This window comes from Marmota flaviventris, chromosome 15 (genome assembly GCF_047511675.1).
Source record: "Marmota flaviventris isolate mMarFla1 chromosome 15, mMarFla1.hap1, whole genome shotgun sequence".
Classification (NCBI taxonomy): domain Eukaryota; kingdom Metazoa; phylum Chordata; class Mammalia; order Rodentia; family Sciuridae; genus Marmota; species Marmota flaviventris.
In genome coordinates, this window is record NC_092512.1 from 64,719,131 (window position 1) to 64,733,122 (window position 13,992).

The following is a 13,992-nucleotide window of genomic DNA, read 5'->3' on the forward strand; positions in this document are numbered from 1 at the left end:
TGGCCTAGCAAGGCAGTAGGTGTCCTGTGGTTGTGATTTTTCTTTTCTTTTCTTTTTTCTTTTTAAAAATTCTTTTCCCCCAATCCTGGGAATTTATACCCAGAGATCCATGCATGCTAGGTAAGCACTTTACCACCAAGCTGCACCTACAACCCCTGTGGTAGATTTTTTTTTTTTTTTAAATGGGTACTGGGGATTGAACTCAGAGGCACTTGACCACTAAGCCACATCCCCAACCCTGTTTTGGATTTTATTTAGAGACAGGGGTTTCACTGAATTGCATAGGGCCTCACTAATTTGCTGAGGCTGGCTTTGAACTTGCCAACCTCCTGCCTCAGCTTCCCAAGCCCCTGGGATTACAGGTGTGTGCACCCAGCTGTGATTATGATTTTTTTTAAAAGAAACGTTTGATTTCACTCTTTTTTTCCTTGGTGCTGGGAGTTGAACCTGGGGTCTTGTGCATACTTGTCAAGCACTTTACCACTGAGCTATGTTCCCAATCCTAGTGTTTGGCTTAATACAGCACAAGAGTTCTGAACATGGCATTTGGGTCTCATAAATTGTCAACTCCTGTGGAGATACTCACTGTGTTTGGGGTATGAAACTGGGAGCAAGGAAAGTTGGGTGACTAGGGTAAGGTTGGTGCAGAACAGGGAAAAGAACAACTGACGTTTTCTGACTGCTGTGTGCGAGGCATTCTGTTAACGGCTGCTTGTGGCAGTTGCGTGAAGTCACTTTCCAAGCAGCCCTTCGAGGGAGGGGTGGAATGCTAGTTCTCATAGAGGAGACAGCTGCTTTAAGCTGCCTGAGGTGCAGTGTTTGCAGCTCCACAGCTGGTCTTCTCCGGGCTTCTAGGTGCTGCTCTTTTCTGCATTCCTCTCTAGCCATGAGACTTCGTTTTTCATTTTTCTCAATGACTATTTTAGTCTCTTCTAAAGTGCTGAAGGGGTAGTACCACTGGACAATGTTATATCTTTGAGAGGTGGTGATTTCATGAATAAATTTTAACACTTATAAACTTTTGGCAACAGTCAATAAAATCTAAAGATGATAAAAAGCTGGTGTTAAATCATAGATTTGTGCTGAAATGGGGCTGGCCTAGTTCTCTTAGCTATGAAGACTGAAGACCGATAAGCCTGGCACAAGTTCACAAAAAGGACAGGGCATTGCCAACCTGGCATTGACATGCTTCCACTTTGCCTTTCCATATGGAGAGTTAAAAATTCAAATTTTGGTGGACTACTTACTGAAAACTTCAACAAGGTTGTTTGGGATCCTGTTTTATCATAACCACATGATAAGTACTGAGCATAAAAATCATCAGGAGCACCCATGGCCTGGGGACTTCCCAGAGCCACTCTCTAGGGAGCGGTTGTGAGCCTTGGTTCCCAAATCCTGCAACGAAAACTGCAGATTCCAGGAAACTGGAAACAAGCTGGATCCCAGACGTGGCGAAACATGCTGATGCTGGATTGTCAGAGACAGAGATACTTTACAGGAATGTTCCATGGATCTGTCCTGAGAGTTTGTGAAATCGTAGAGAACGATGTCCAGGATAACTTAAGGATGGGGTTTCTTTTTCTTTTTTAAATTTTTTTTAGACATTGATGGACCTTTATTTTATTCACTTATTTATATGTGATGCTGCAAATCGAATCCAGTGCCTCACACATGCTAGGCAAGTGCTCTACCACTCAGCCACAACCCCAGCCCCTGGATGGAATTTCTTATAATTTCTCAATGAGAGTGTCTCTTCCATCTGTGTAGTCAGGAATTCTGAGAAAAATGTCTTAAGGTAAGCTGTCAGGACTAATCATTGTAGAGAAGAGAACTTTTGTGTATTTTTTGTATTACTAAGCGTATTTTGTTGGTAGGAATTTGAAGTAGTTAACTCATCCCTACAGCATCCCTGGTGATGACAGCTGACATTAACCTATTTGGTTATCAGAAAAGGAAAGCATGGAGGTTGCTTCTCACGCAAATATGTTCAGCAAATAAATGGGAAATGGGGAAAAAAAATAGGATTCAGTTCTTTCATCAGTGTTACAGGATGTCCTGCACTTCCATTGTGAGCCATTGACTTGTTTTTTTTTTTTTTTTTTTTTTTTTGTAGTTGTAGATGGACAGTGTGCCTTTATTTTATTTTTTTATTTTTATGTGATGCTGAGGATTGAACCCAGTGCCTCACACATGCAGGGCTGCAGCCCCAGCTCTTGACTTGGTATTTTAATGGGAGAGTTGCTGTTGATGGCAGAGCTTGTGTTGTTGGTGACTGTGAGAGATTGTGTGCTTCCAGATCTGCTTAGCTTTCCCTCTTCTGAGAAAATGCTTCAGCTGACTCCTCTATCTTAAGATCAACACTCTAAGGGCACCTCTGAGGCCTTGTTCCCAGAGGTGGTGCCAGCAGGTGCCCCAGTGCTGACTTCCTTTCTTCTAGGTGGGCTGGGGCAGAGGGGTTTTCTCTGATGCTTCTTCAAGGGATGAGAGGTAAATGTGTTTTAGGGAATGAAAGTTTACTCGACATCAGAACTACACAATTTCTCTGTGAAACTAGGTGCATTTACTTTTAGGGGAGGAGCAGTTCTTTAGAACTGCTGGTAGTTGTTTGGTAATTTTACATTTAAAACTGAAGCTTTGCTGAATTATTTACACAACATGTGCATTCAATGTATCTGTATAATCACTTTATCAATTATCTGTACTTTTTATCACTTAGAAGTGTACTGGGGAGTGAGATTAATCAAATTGTGTTATGTACATATACAAATATGGCATATAATGAGTCCCATATTATGTATCATTATTGTGCACCAATATCCCACTCCTTGGTTTTATACCAAAGGACTTAAAGTCAGCATGCTATAGTGATGCAGCCACATCAATGTTTATAGCAGCTCAATTCACAATAGCTAGACTATGGAACAATCTAGGTGTCCTTCAATAGATGAATGGATAAAGAAAAGTGATATATACACACACACACACATATACACTCAGTGGAATATTACTCAGTTTTAAAGAAGAGTGAATTTCTGAGATTTGCCAGTAAATGATTGGATTTGGAGAATATCATGCTAAGCAAAATAAGCCAATCCCACAAAACCAAAGGCTGAATGTTTTCTGTAATATGTGGGTGCTAATTCACAAGAAGGTGGGGGGCACTAGGGAAGAATAGCGTTACCTTAGATTAGGTAGAGGGAAGTGATGGGAGGGAAGGAGAGGGGATTTGGGCATAGGAAAGATAGTAGTATGAAACAGACATTATTACTGTATGTATGTATATATGTGATTATATGACCAATATTTATTCTGCAACGTGTACACTCAGAAAAATGAGAAATTATATCTCATCTATGTATCAAAGTGCATAAATGCATTCTACTGTCATGTATAACTAATTAAAACAAAACAAAAAAAATTTTAAAAATGTGAATTTCAGAAGAGGATAGCTATCATTAGCACATATTTAATGGTGTAGCTAGTTAGCTTAGCATCTTAAAGTGGAGAGACTTTTCCTATTCCCTTTAGCTGTCTTTCTACCTCTCCATTCTGCAGGTGGGAAACCAAGAGTTAGAAACTAAGCATCTGGGTCAAGGACATCCAGCTTGGTTGACTTATTTTGCATACTTAAAATCCTCAGGTTGAAGCAGAAACTGTTTGATCATCTGCACTGAGTGCTAATTATATACCAGGTACTATGTTGAGTGCTTTATATACCCAATTTGATTTAGTTCTCAGAAATTAGAGGTATCCCTGCACACTATAGAAGAGCAGGTTGAGTTCCTTCAAAGTTAGTCCCAGACCATCAGTGGGTTCACAGTGTTCTGTCATTTTGTTGTTTATTTTCTCCTTAAAACAAATTCCCATGACTGCCACCTCCTTCCAACCTCACCAAACCTACGGTCCATACCCATCTTCCTGCTTGTCCCGGGGAAGAGACAGATTCTGCTGTTTCCGTCCTCCCTCTTCTAGCTCCTCCCTCTTCTGGGTCCACCTCTTCACAGACTCATTCCTTGTTTGCCCCCCTTCACTCTGTGCCCTTCTCACTTCTCTCCCTCTCTCTGCCTACTTCATTAGTATATTTTTGTATATCTTAATGAATGTGTTTTTAGTGCTTACTAAGTGTCAGGCAGTGTTTTGAGTGCTTTACAAATATTAATGCCCTTAATTATCCTAATACCTTCTGAAATAAATATTGTCCTCATTTTAAACTGAGGAACAGAGGTCAAGAAACTTGCCCCGGACTGCATGGCTTGGGTTGGAGCGCAATCCCATTTCTTCATATTTGAGTAGGTGGATACTTGATCAGCTTTCTTTGCAATCTTCACTGCTCCTCTTCACTCCTCACCATAGCATGAACTTCTGTTACCACAACTTTTTTGTAAATTCTCTCTCTCTCTCTCTTTCTTTCTTTTTTGGTGGTGGTACTGGGGATTGAACCTAGGGCTCATACATGCTGGGCAAGTGCTCTACCTCTAAGCGATATCCCTAGCCCTTTCAAGGAAAAAATATTTACATATATAAAAAAATATAAATGTGTGTGTATGTGTATGTGTGTGTGTATATATATTTATATTATGTTTTTTTTTTTTTCTTCCCCCTAGACAGAATCTAAGTTACCCAGGCTGGCCTTAGACTTGCGATCCTCCTGCCTCGCTCCCCCCCTCCCCACACCCGCCCATGGTTGGGATCACAGTCTGATGGATACTTGCCTGTTTCTTCCTCTGTAACATTCAAACTTACTGGGAACTTCCATGTTAAGACTTTTCCTTGGAGTTTGTTTCTGTATTGCTGACCACTCTGCCTGCCTTGTAAGTGGCAGAGTTCTTCAGAATCCTGTCCTTTTCTTTTGTCCTTCTAAACATGTTCTCAGGCTGATCTGTTCCACTCCCAGACTCTGCCTGCCTCCTGCGAATGGAGCAGAAAGAAGCAGCTGTATTTTCAGCTCAGTTTTCTCTCTTGAGCTCTTCACTTTATATTGTGGTGCCTGTGGGAGAGCCTTATGTGGATTTTCTCTACACCTCTTTCCTATCCCAGGTGAATCCTGTGTCTTCTGTTTTCTTCACATTTCAGTGGCTAGTGTTACCAGCTGCTCAGTTACCCACATCAGGGTCCCCGGTTATCATCCTAGGTCCCCTTCATTCAGAAACCAGGCCAGAGGGTTGGTGGTTCTCTCTCAAGCATGTCCATCTCCCCTGTGGTGCCATCTTCTCTTGGCCTGGCTCCCGGGGAGAGCCCTCTAAAGGTCTTCCTGGCCCCAGCCTTGCACCACTCAGACCTCTCTCAGTCTGTGCTCCACATTTTGGTAATGGCAGTTCCTTCTGAAACGTGCATTCTAAAAGCCTACCTTAAATTATTGGGAATGACTTCTCCATGAATTCAGGATGAATTATAGGGCCTTCATGGTCTGGCATCTGTTGAAGCCACACTGAGTCATTTGCAGACATCTGAGTATGTTTTATTTCTGTCACCCTCAGGGAAGGGCTTTTATCCATCTGCTCAGCTCCTCTACCTGGCAGTCTCCTACTTGCTCTTTGGGCTTAGCTTAGGTAGAGTCTTCTAGACCGGCACTGTCTGTGAATCATCATCATCATCTTTTTTGGTGCTGGGCATTAAACCCTGGGCCTCACAGATGCTCAGCATGAGCTCTAAGCTGAACTCCGTTTCTATGAATTTTCTGTCCTGATGAAAATGTTCTGTGTTTGCTTTGCCCAGTTTGGTGGTACTAGCCACATATGACTGTTAATCACTTGACTGTAACTAGTGTGACAAAGGAACTGAAGTTTTAAAATTTAATTTTAGTTGATTTGAATTTAACCAACCACAAGGGGATAATGGCTATTGTACTGGCCAGCACAGGGACAGTTGAGGGACGCCTCTATGCTTGTTGGCATTCTACTCTTTCTTTGACCAAACCTTACTTTCCTTATCCCAAGAACAACAAAATAATTTATATTGCAGGGTTCAGAAAATCTGTCTCTCTCTCTCTCTTTCTCTCTCAAATACACACACACACACACACGCCTTTCAAATTCAAGATCTCACAGTATATTTACAGGAAAATATAAAGATATTAAAGTGCATAATTTTTTTGCTAAAAGAATTATTTTCATTGATCAAGAACCAGTTATTTTTAGCATATTTATATGGTTCCTTGTTTTATGTGGGATTGTATCTGAAATGTTTAAACTGTAAACTGAAAATAATAATAATATAGTTTATGATATTTGATGGATTATTAACAAAGATTGGTGGAACTTAAAATAGGTGAGAAAGTAGTTGTAGAGAACTTTAGACTTTTTGGAGAAAATGTGTTCAAATGTTATAAGCAATAAATAGCATTTAAGCATTAGTTTAGCATCAGAGTGTAGGTACAGGTAAAGCAGGGACAACAGATTTCTGGGCTCTTTGGCCCTGTTGATGGGAAACACTCCAGGCCATGTTGTCCTGGAAGGCTTCTCTGAAGGCTAGAGCAAGTCATTGCATAGGCAATGGGCCCCAAAGTGAGAAAGGTGAGAGGGTGTGCTGTTCTTTTAAGTTAATACTTTTGCACAGTATTAACTTAGAGATGGAAGATGTTTCAGTTCTGAGTCCCAATCCAAGTCCCCCTTCTCTCTTGTGTGAATAAGTCTTGAGCCAGAGCAGCTACTGTCTCTTCCATGTTTTTGTGGCTGAAATCTAACATTGAGATGTGCCAAAATGGCACATGGTTCTGGCATTGGGAGTATAAAGTGATGCACATAAGGTCTTCTCGGTGTGCCCATGTTTCTGGGTACACTGGGCATGTTTGTAGAAGTACAACAAGGGCATTGAAATAGTTTGCAATGAAAAATATCAAAATATAGTCCATATTCACAGGTTAACTTTTCAAAAGTACATTGCTTATTCAAAGTAAAACAGGAAAATGGAAAGGGGTCTCCATAAGTAATAGAAAATTTTATATTCATTCTGTAAAAAAGAACATGATTCAGATAGGTCAGAATCTACTTACTACCCAGTTTGTATGCAGCCAATAAAAGTTATTAAGACACTGATGATTCAAGCAATCTCAATGTAGTACTTAGGAACTTTTACTGTAAGCAGTCTTACTGCTGCAGGGTGGCAGAGGTCTAGCGCCTTGGGACCTTGGCAGCCAAAGTCATGCAGCTCCAGACAGGTGCCCACGCAGCTCTGGCTGCCTGTGAGTATGTATTTAAAGTAGGAAATTGAGATATGTAGTATGTCAGAATGGTTTTTGCCCCTTCTAGGTACAAGAATCATAGTAGGTAATATTTTGTTTTCTGGAACAATTAAATTTATACATAGAATCTTTAAGACTTTTAGAAAATTTAGATATGTTAGTCATAGACACTGGTCTCTCAGTAGAGAGTGGGAAACTCTTATTTATGTTTTCCAGGAAAAATAGTGACTATTTTCAAGCTATCCCTGAGAAATGGGCATTAAGTAGAGGATGTGGTGTGTTTAGGGAAGCAATAGATAAGGGGGAGAAAACTTGAAATAGGTAGGTATAATATGATGTAAATACTATGACCCATAAACTTATTTAGTTTTTAATCTGGATCATAATTTTATTAGCAAATGATAAATAGTAGTTCTATTTGTTAAAGTCATAAAAATGGTGGGTGCAGTGGTCTGAGGCCTCAGTAAGCTCCATGTTTTAGTGCCTACGTGGTGTCTGGTTCTCTCTGTAATCTTTGATTAAACCAAGTACAAAATTCAATTATAAAGCTTCCTAGGTAGCCTTAAATTATTTTAATCATCCTCATTATGTGAAACAAATGTCACGACTGGTAGTAGCTCATCTCCTCACTTTACTTACCTTTTCTTATATTGTAGTCTCTCTTACTTGCCAGCTTGAGGTATACTTAAAAATTAATCTATGATCAAAATGGACACAATGTAGAAATTTGTGATTTAGGTAGGGATTCTTTTAAAACCAAATATAATATTAACCTGCAAGTCAGAACAACATCCTAATATCAAGACTCTTGTTCAAAATTCTGTATGAACTGTTAAAATTGGCTAGTCAAATGATTTTTTAGGGAAAATATGGGAGGCAGAATCCTGGCATTACAGTCAGCTTTCAGAACAGCATGGTTGTGCAGAAAATATTAAGAGACTTTGTTACAGAATGTATATAAGTTTTTTTTAAAAATGAGATTTCGTTTATGAATTAATATACTTAGAATATTAAAAAAGATGTTTCACAAAGTGAGTTTTCCCTGTAGTACCCTGCTTTTTGGGGAAAAGAAACCTGGAAGTTTGCTGTGGAATGAGGAGAGCAGCCTGTTTAAGGTTGAGCTTTGCTGTAGATGTAGGAAAATGGGGTGGGGATATAGCTCAGTTGGTAGACTGCTTGTCTTGCATGTACAAGGCCCTGGGTTCAAACCCCAGCACCACACACACACACACACACACACACACACATACACACATACACACACACACAAAAAGGAAAATGTAAAGTTAGATACAGAGTTTCTGGGTAAATCTTTTATGTTTACCATCTGCTACTGTGAATGAAAACATTTAATTTGGCCAAAAGATGTTATCAGGTGTGTTTCGTGTCAGGTGTGTGTTCAGCTGCATGAGATTGAGAATTTTTATTATGGTGGCATTGTAGAAACTATTGCATTTATGGTAAATGTGGATATGTAAAAAATGTTTTCTAATTATGTGAAATGTCAATGACATGAATAGTGGGTGTGAAACTGTTTACTATATACACTAGCCTCAATTCTATTGCTTTTATCAGGTATAATTTGAAACAGGAATTTAATATTGTCATCACTGAATACATTTACTTTCTGAGATTTTGTGAATTTTCTAAAATATTTTCTCTAATTTTCTTCCACAGATCTCGACAGCATTTCTTTACAGTTTGGTTTCCCTGTTACATTGCTTCCTTCTCTGATGGCAGTCTTGACTTTTCACAGTGACCGTGTGTTTCTCCTTTGTACTAAGTATGGAGCCTACCTGGCATTAGTCCTATGGGGCCTCCATCTTGCCCTTTGGCCCCTGCCCTTGGAGTCCTGTGACACTTGCCTGTCACTGTGCCCAAGTTTATTCTGAATGGATATAAATCCCTTCCTGTTACATAGAGTTCACTCTTGCAGAGAATTAACAGATTCTTCAAAGTGTTGCTGCAGTATTTTTTTTTTTTTTTCCTACAAGGAGAGGAATGTTGGTAGTGTGTTTTGGAAATGGCTGTTTAACAGCACCCTCTCTATTCTTGCCTTCCAAATCAGGCAGAGTTGAGTACATTTAAAAGTGGACTCAGCTCCCCCTGGTATATGAAAAAGATCCCTTTTCAGCTTTCTAGAACCTTTTTCAGTGTAAAAGAATCTAGGAAATTGCCAAATCAGGTAGTAAGTGACAATTGCGGAAAGTACAAAAAGCACACAAAGCCTGGTTCCTGCAAGAGCTGCTGGCTGTTTCTCAGCCCCTCAGTGTGCTGTCCTTGCCCCTCCTCGGTGTCCTCCAGTGGTTTATGTCAGCTTTCTAGGCTTCACAGGCCTGGACCCCTGGGCAGAGGGTGAGCATGGGGCAGCTCCTGCCTTCTCGTCCTTCCATTCCTCTCTCACTTGTTAGGCTTGACGTCACTCAGGTGTGTGTGTGTCAAGTCAGTAGCTGGACGTCTAAACTGAGTAGGAAAACATTTTCTAATCCCAATTTTTAAAAATTAGGCTAACAGGCATGTGGTGTTATTGGTCTTTACATTCCAGCCAAACTTTGTTTGTTTAAAATATTCTAGGATATTTTACAATATTAAGCAAGATACATAGTAGCAATCTGCAAATTTTGTAAAAGCTTACATTACTCTTCCATTAACTTGTATTATAAACATCTTTGGTAGGTGAAATATACCTTTGAAATTTTTGAATTTTTCCTGGTCCCAAGTAAATTACTCCAAAATTTTCATTTACTGATTTTTGGACCTGTCTCTTCATTTGCTTTCCCCTATCATCTCTATTAAAGTTAAAATTACTTAGGATAGCATTAAAAAGTTATGGGATGGATAATACTTAGACATGGGGTGTGTGTGTGTGTGTGTGTGTGTGTGTGTGTATGCACATGTGTGTATGTGTATAGATATGTATTTGTCCTTATTTCTCTTCTGCCATAAAGTATTGAGGGCTTCTGGTGTTACTTCAGTGTGTGCCGGTCTACTGTGTGGTCATATTAAGTTGTGTGTGGAATGAAGACCATGCTGGATGTATTTTCTAGGGTCTCTGTGGGCAGCAGGTCAGCTGTCACTGGGCTGGCTGCCTTCTCAGTGGGTTTAGTCTTTGAATTGCAAGGTGTAAAGGCCCTTTTCTGTAGTACATAATTTCTATGATTCTTGTGCTTTAGTGGCACAAGTTGGGTATGGCAATATGCATTTTTGACCATTTAAAAAAGAAGTTAGGGCTGTGGGCATTTCAATATAAATTGTTAGTCTAGTGCTGTTTCCTAAGTTGCTTTGAAAGGAAACGTTAACCCCAGCACTATATGTAGAGGAAAAAAATCTTTATCTGAAAGGCAGTTTAGACTATCCAGACTCCTGAAAGTTATTTAGAAATAACTGAAAGATTTCTGCAAGAAACCTGTGAAATAGTATGTTATGTAACAGTATTAGATATTAATGTTAACTGCATTTTTTTTTTTTTTTTGTCTTGCAGAAATGATTGACAAACAGATGGGCATATCTTAAAAGTAAACTGCCTTTAGGTATCCACTCTTTGTAAACCATGAGATTAAAATTTGTGTCTGAGGGCTATTGGTAATTCTTTGGATGAAGTTATTATTGTTTCTTTGTGAGGCACAAATGTCAAAACTACCTTTCTTTCTTTACATGTTATACTTTGTATTGCTTGCTTTGTAACTCGTGGGGAGAGGTGTCCATTGTTGTTGATTATTCATTCTTGAGTGATCAGTCCACTGTGATGGTGGAGGAGCTCTGAGTCTGAGAGCAGATTTCCCAGACGTTCACATCCACAGATGTCACCCTGCAATGGCGTTAAGAAATGGTAGATCCTGGGGCAGGTGGTCTGAGATTCTCCAACTCTCACAGCTCCCAGGGATGCCAGTGGTGCTTTCAGGACTCGACCGCAAATGGCAAGGCTCTGTTCTCCTGGGAGAGATGCAGGGAGACAAGCGAATGCGGCAGTGTGCCTGGTGCCTTTGTGGCTGTTGCCCCTGGTAGTGTGACAGTAATACCAGGGAGGGCTTCAGAACCACCCTGAGGAGAGAGGGTGAAGACAGGAGGCACCCCAGACAGGTGGATGGGAGGGATCTGAGATGAAAATAGGCCAAGTGCACAGTGGGGGAGGGGGTGGGTAAGGAGACCAGAGACTGACTGCAGTGTGGAGGCAAGGAAGGCCCGAGAAAGCAGAGGGACAGGTGGTGCACTTCCAAGGTTGGCTGCAACCCATGGGGGCATTTCTGAATGTTTTGGGAGACAGACGGAAGGGAGTTTGAGAAATCTGAGAATGAAAGTGTCCATTGGGACCTGGATGACAAAGTGCAGTCATGCTGGAGCATTTGGGCTGGATTCTGAAAGTTATGGGGTGTCCTTTAAGGGTTTTATTCCGGGCGAGGCCTGGTACAGTCTGTGTTTTGGAGGATCGTTCAGTCAGCACCACGAGTGTTGAGCCTGGACTTGGGAGAACCAGTTGGAGTTACATTGTTTTGTCCTTCACTAAGCAATGAAGGCCTGACTCCACCACAGGTAGTGTGAGAGGGGAGGGTAAGGTAGACTCGTGAGGTGTTTAGGAGAAAGAATCAGCAGGTTGGGCAACAGGTTGAAAATGCAGAGTGTCTGAAGGGCGTTTGCTAGAAGAGCAAGCTGCATGAGCATCGGCCATGGCCATTCTGTTCAGTGTTGGACGCCCAGCATGTTTAATGTTTTACCCAAAGGAGGCACTCATTAAATACTTTGTAAGTGACCGATGACAGGAGGGATCTAGGACTATTTCCCATTGTTTGGCTAAGTCGAAAGGTGGATGGAGATACTGTGAACTGCCGTGTGCCGTGGACTGCTGACACAATGCACGGCACTCTATACAACAGTAGTTCAGGGCGTATTTTTTCCTTCTAGAAATAGTGTTTGTTCAGTCCCCAGCACTATTTCTACCACCACCACCACAACAAAAATAATGTTTCTTTTCAACAAAATTAGCAAAATCAGAGGTTCCCCAGCGGTATAAATGAAAACCACCAATGCAATCATTATTACTTTTAATGGTTTTTAATAAAATTATTGTTTTTGTGGTGCCTCATGATTGCTAAGCAAACACTTTCCCACTGGGCTGCATCCCAGCACCAGTTTTATTTTTAATATGGTGCTTGGACTAACAGAGACCTTCTGAAGGACTTTACATCCTTCTAAATCCTATTTATTTTGTACAGTTAAGAATTATTCCTACCATAGTGAAAATTATTTATTAAGAAATAGAAATATATGTTGAGAGGTAGAGAAAGAGGAGTTTTTATCGGCTAAGAAGTGTACTTGACACAAAATACGACCCACGGGGGGAAAAAACCACACATTTCATCACAGGTGATGGGTAGGGACGTTTAAAAGAATACTGATCTGAACAGGAGAAAATAGTTTTTTGTAAAAGAGGATTGCTACTCTTTGATATGGTCTTTGTCTAAAAATATGACTTCTAGGAAGTATCGTGTTTTTCACAGGATTTTCTGCAATGATGGAAATGTTCCATATATGTGCTAACAAATAGGCGCCAACCACATGTGACTGTTGAGCACTTGAAATGTGGCTTGTGAGACTAAGAAACTGAATTTTAAACTTTATTTAGTTTAAATTAAATTAAATGACAACATGTGGCTTGTAGCTGCTGGCAGAGACAGCATGATTATAGTTTATGGGCAGTGCCCAAGCATATTTCTGAGGAGGAAAATGTGGTCTTGGTTAGAGGGTTCAGGAAGGGCATTGTGTGGTCCAGGAGGCCGATGGGGAATGGACTTGTGAGGAATTGATGTTCTCGTGTTGGTAGCTTGGGAGAAACTTCCTGATTGTTTAACTGGGTGCTTGTCAGCTGGACAGTTGCATTCTTCCTGCTGGACTTTGCTTTTTCCTAAGTGACTTTCAGAGCCTGGTTGGAGGTGAGGCTGTCCACAGACGTCTTGATCTTCCAGGAAGAGCTTTCAGTTGGAACGGAAGCTCAGCAGTGTCTGAGCCCTTTATCTTCCCTGTGTCCACTAAATCAGCGTGTAGGTCCTTTCCCTCTCTTAATGTGATTTGTCACCTTGATGGTAGAGAAGCGTCCTCACGGGTTGTGGTGACGGTGGTCATGTGTTGTTTTGCCAGCAGCTAGACACTCCCTTGAAAATTCTGGTACATGCTGTACCCCCATTCCCCCAGAATCACTGCCACACTTATGTTCTATACCTTAGGCTCTGGGGTTGGAGGGGAGAGATATAAAGGGAACAATTGAAAATCAAACTATGCACTAGCAAAATAATCTTCAGCATTTAATAGGCAGACATCTTATGACACCACACTTGCCAAATGTATTGGATTTTTTTGAAAAAGTTTCCTTGGGTTGATTTTTTGCATACACAATTAGATGAAAAGTGGTCGAGCTGTATGAAATATTTTGTAGTGAAAGGTGTTTTGTTTTCACCTGTTTCCTTACTAGGTTTCCAGTTCACAGCTGTGATGTAAAAGTTCTGTTTCACCGTGGTACTAAATTAAAACTCAGCTGTACAGATACCTTTGGACCGTGAGAATCGCAGAGTAGTTAGGAATTGTTTACATTTTGTTTAGGTCAAAAATTCACTTTATCAAATATATATTTATATCTAAGTTTACATATCAAATATATAAGCAGTTTAATAATAAATAGAATTCAACTTACACGCTAATAACAAATTTATATAGAATTTTTTTTTATAACAAATCTTTTATTTGGTCTCTTGTGTGCCGTTTGTTGATTTGGCTCTCCCTGTTTGTAATCCTGCTTATTCCCACTAATACATACTTACCAG

The 13,992-nt window shown here is 40.4% G+C and overlaps 1 protein-coding gene across 3 annotated transcripts in view; it reads left to right on the forward strand.

The window, feature by feature from the left end:
- Chd7 (chromodomain helicase DNA binding protein 7) overlaps window positions 1-13,992 on the forward strand; it is a 184,004-nt gene that overhangs the window by 43,172 nt on the left and 126,840 nt on the right. Inside the window, exon 1 of one of the 3 annotated variants that reach the window (XM_071602314.1) lies at window positions 1,760-1,795. The exons of the other annotated variants lie outside the window; for them this stretch is intronic. The gene's annotated coding sequence lies outside the window, so the exon portion shown is untranslated. Of the gene's footprint in view, window positions 1-1,759; window positions 1,796-13,992 lie in introns of those variants that run through there. 3 annotated transcript variants of the gene reach the window in all.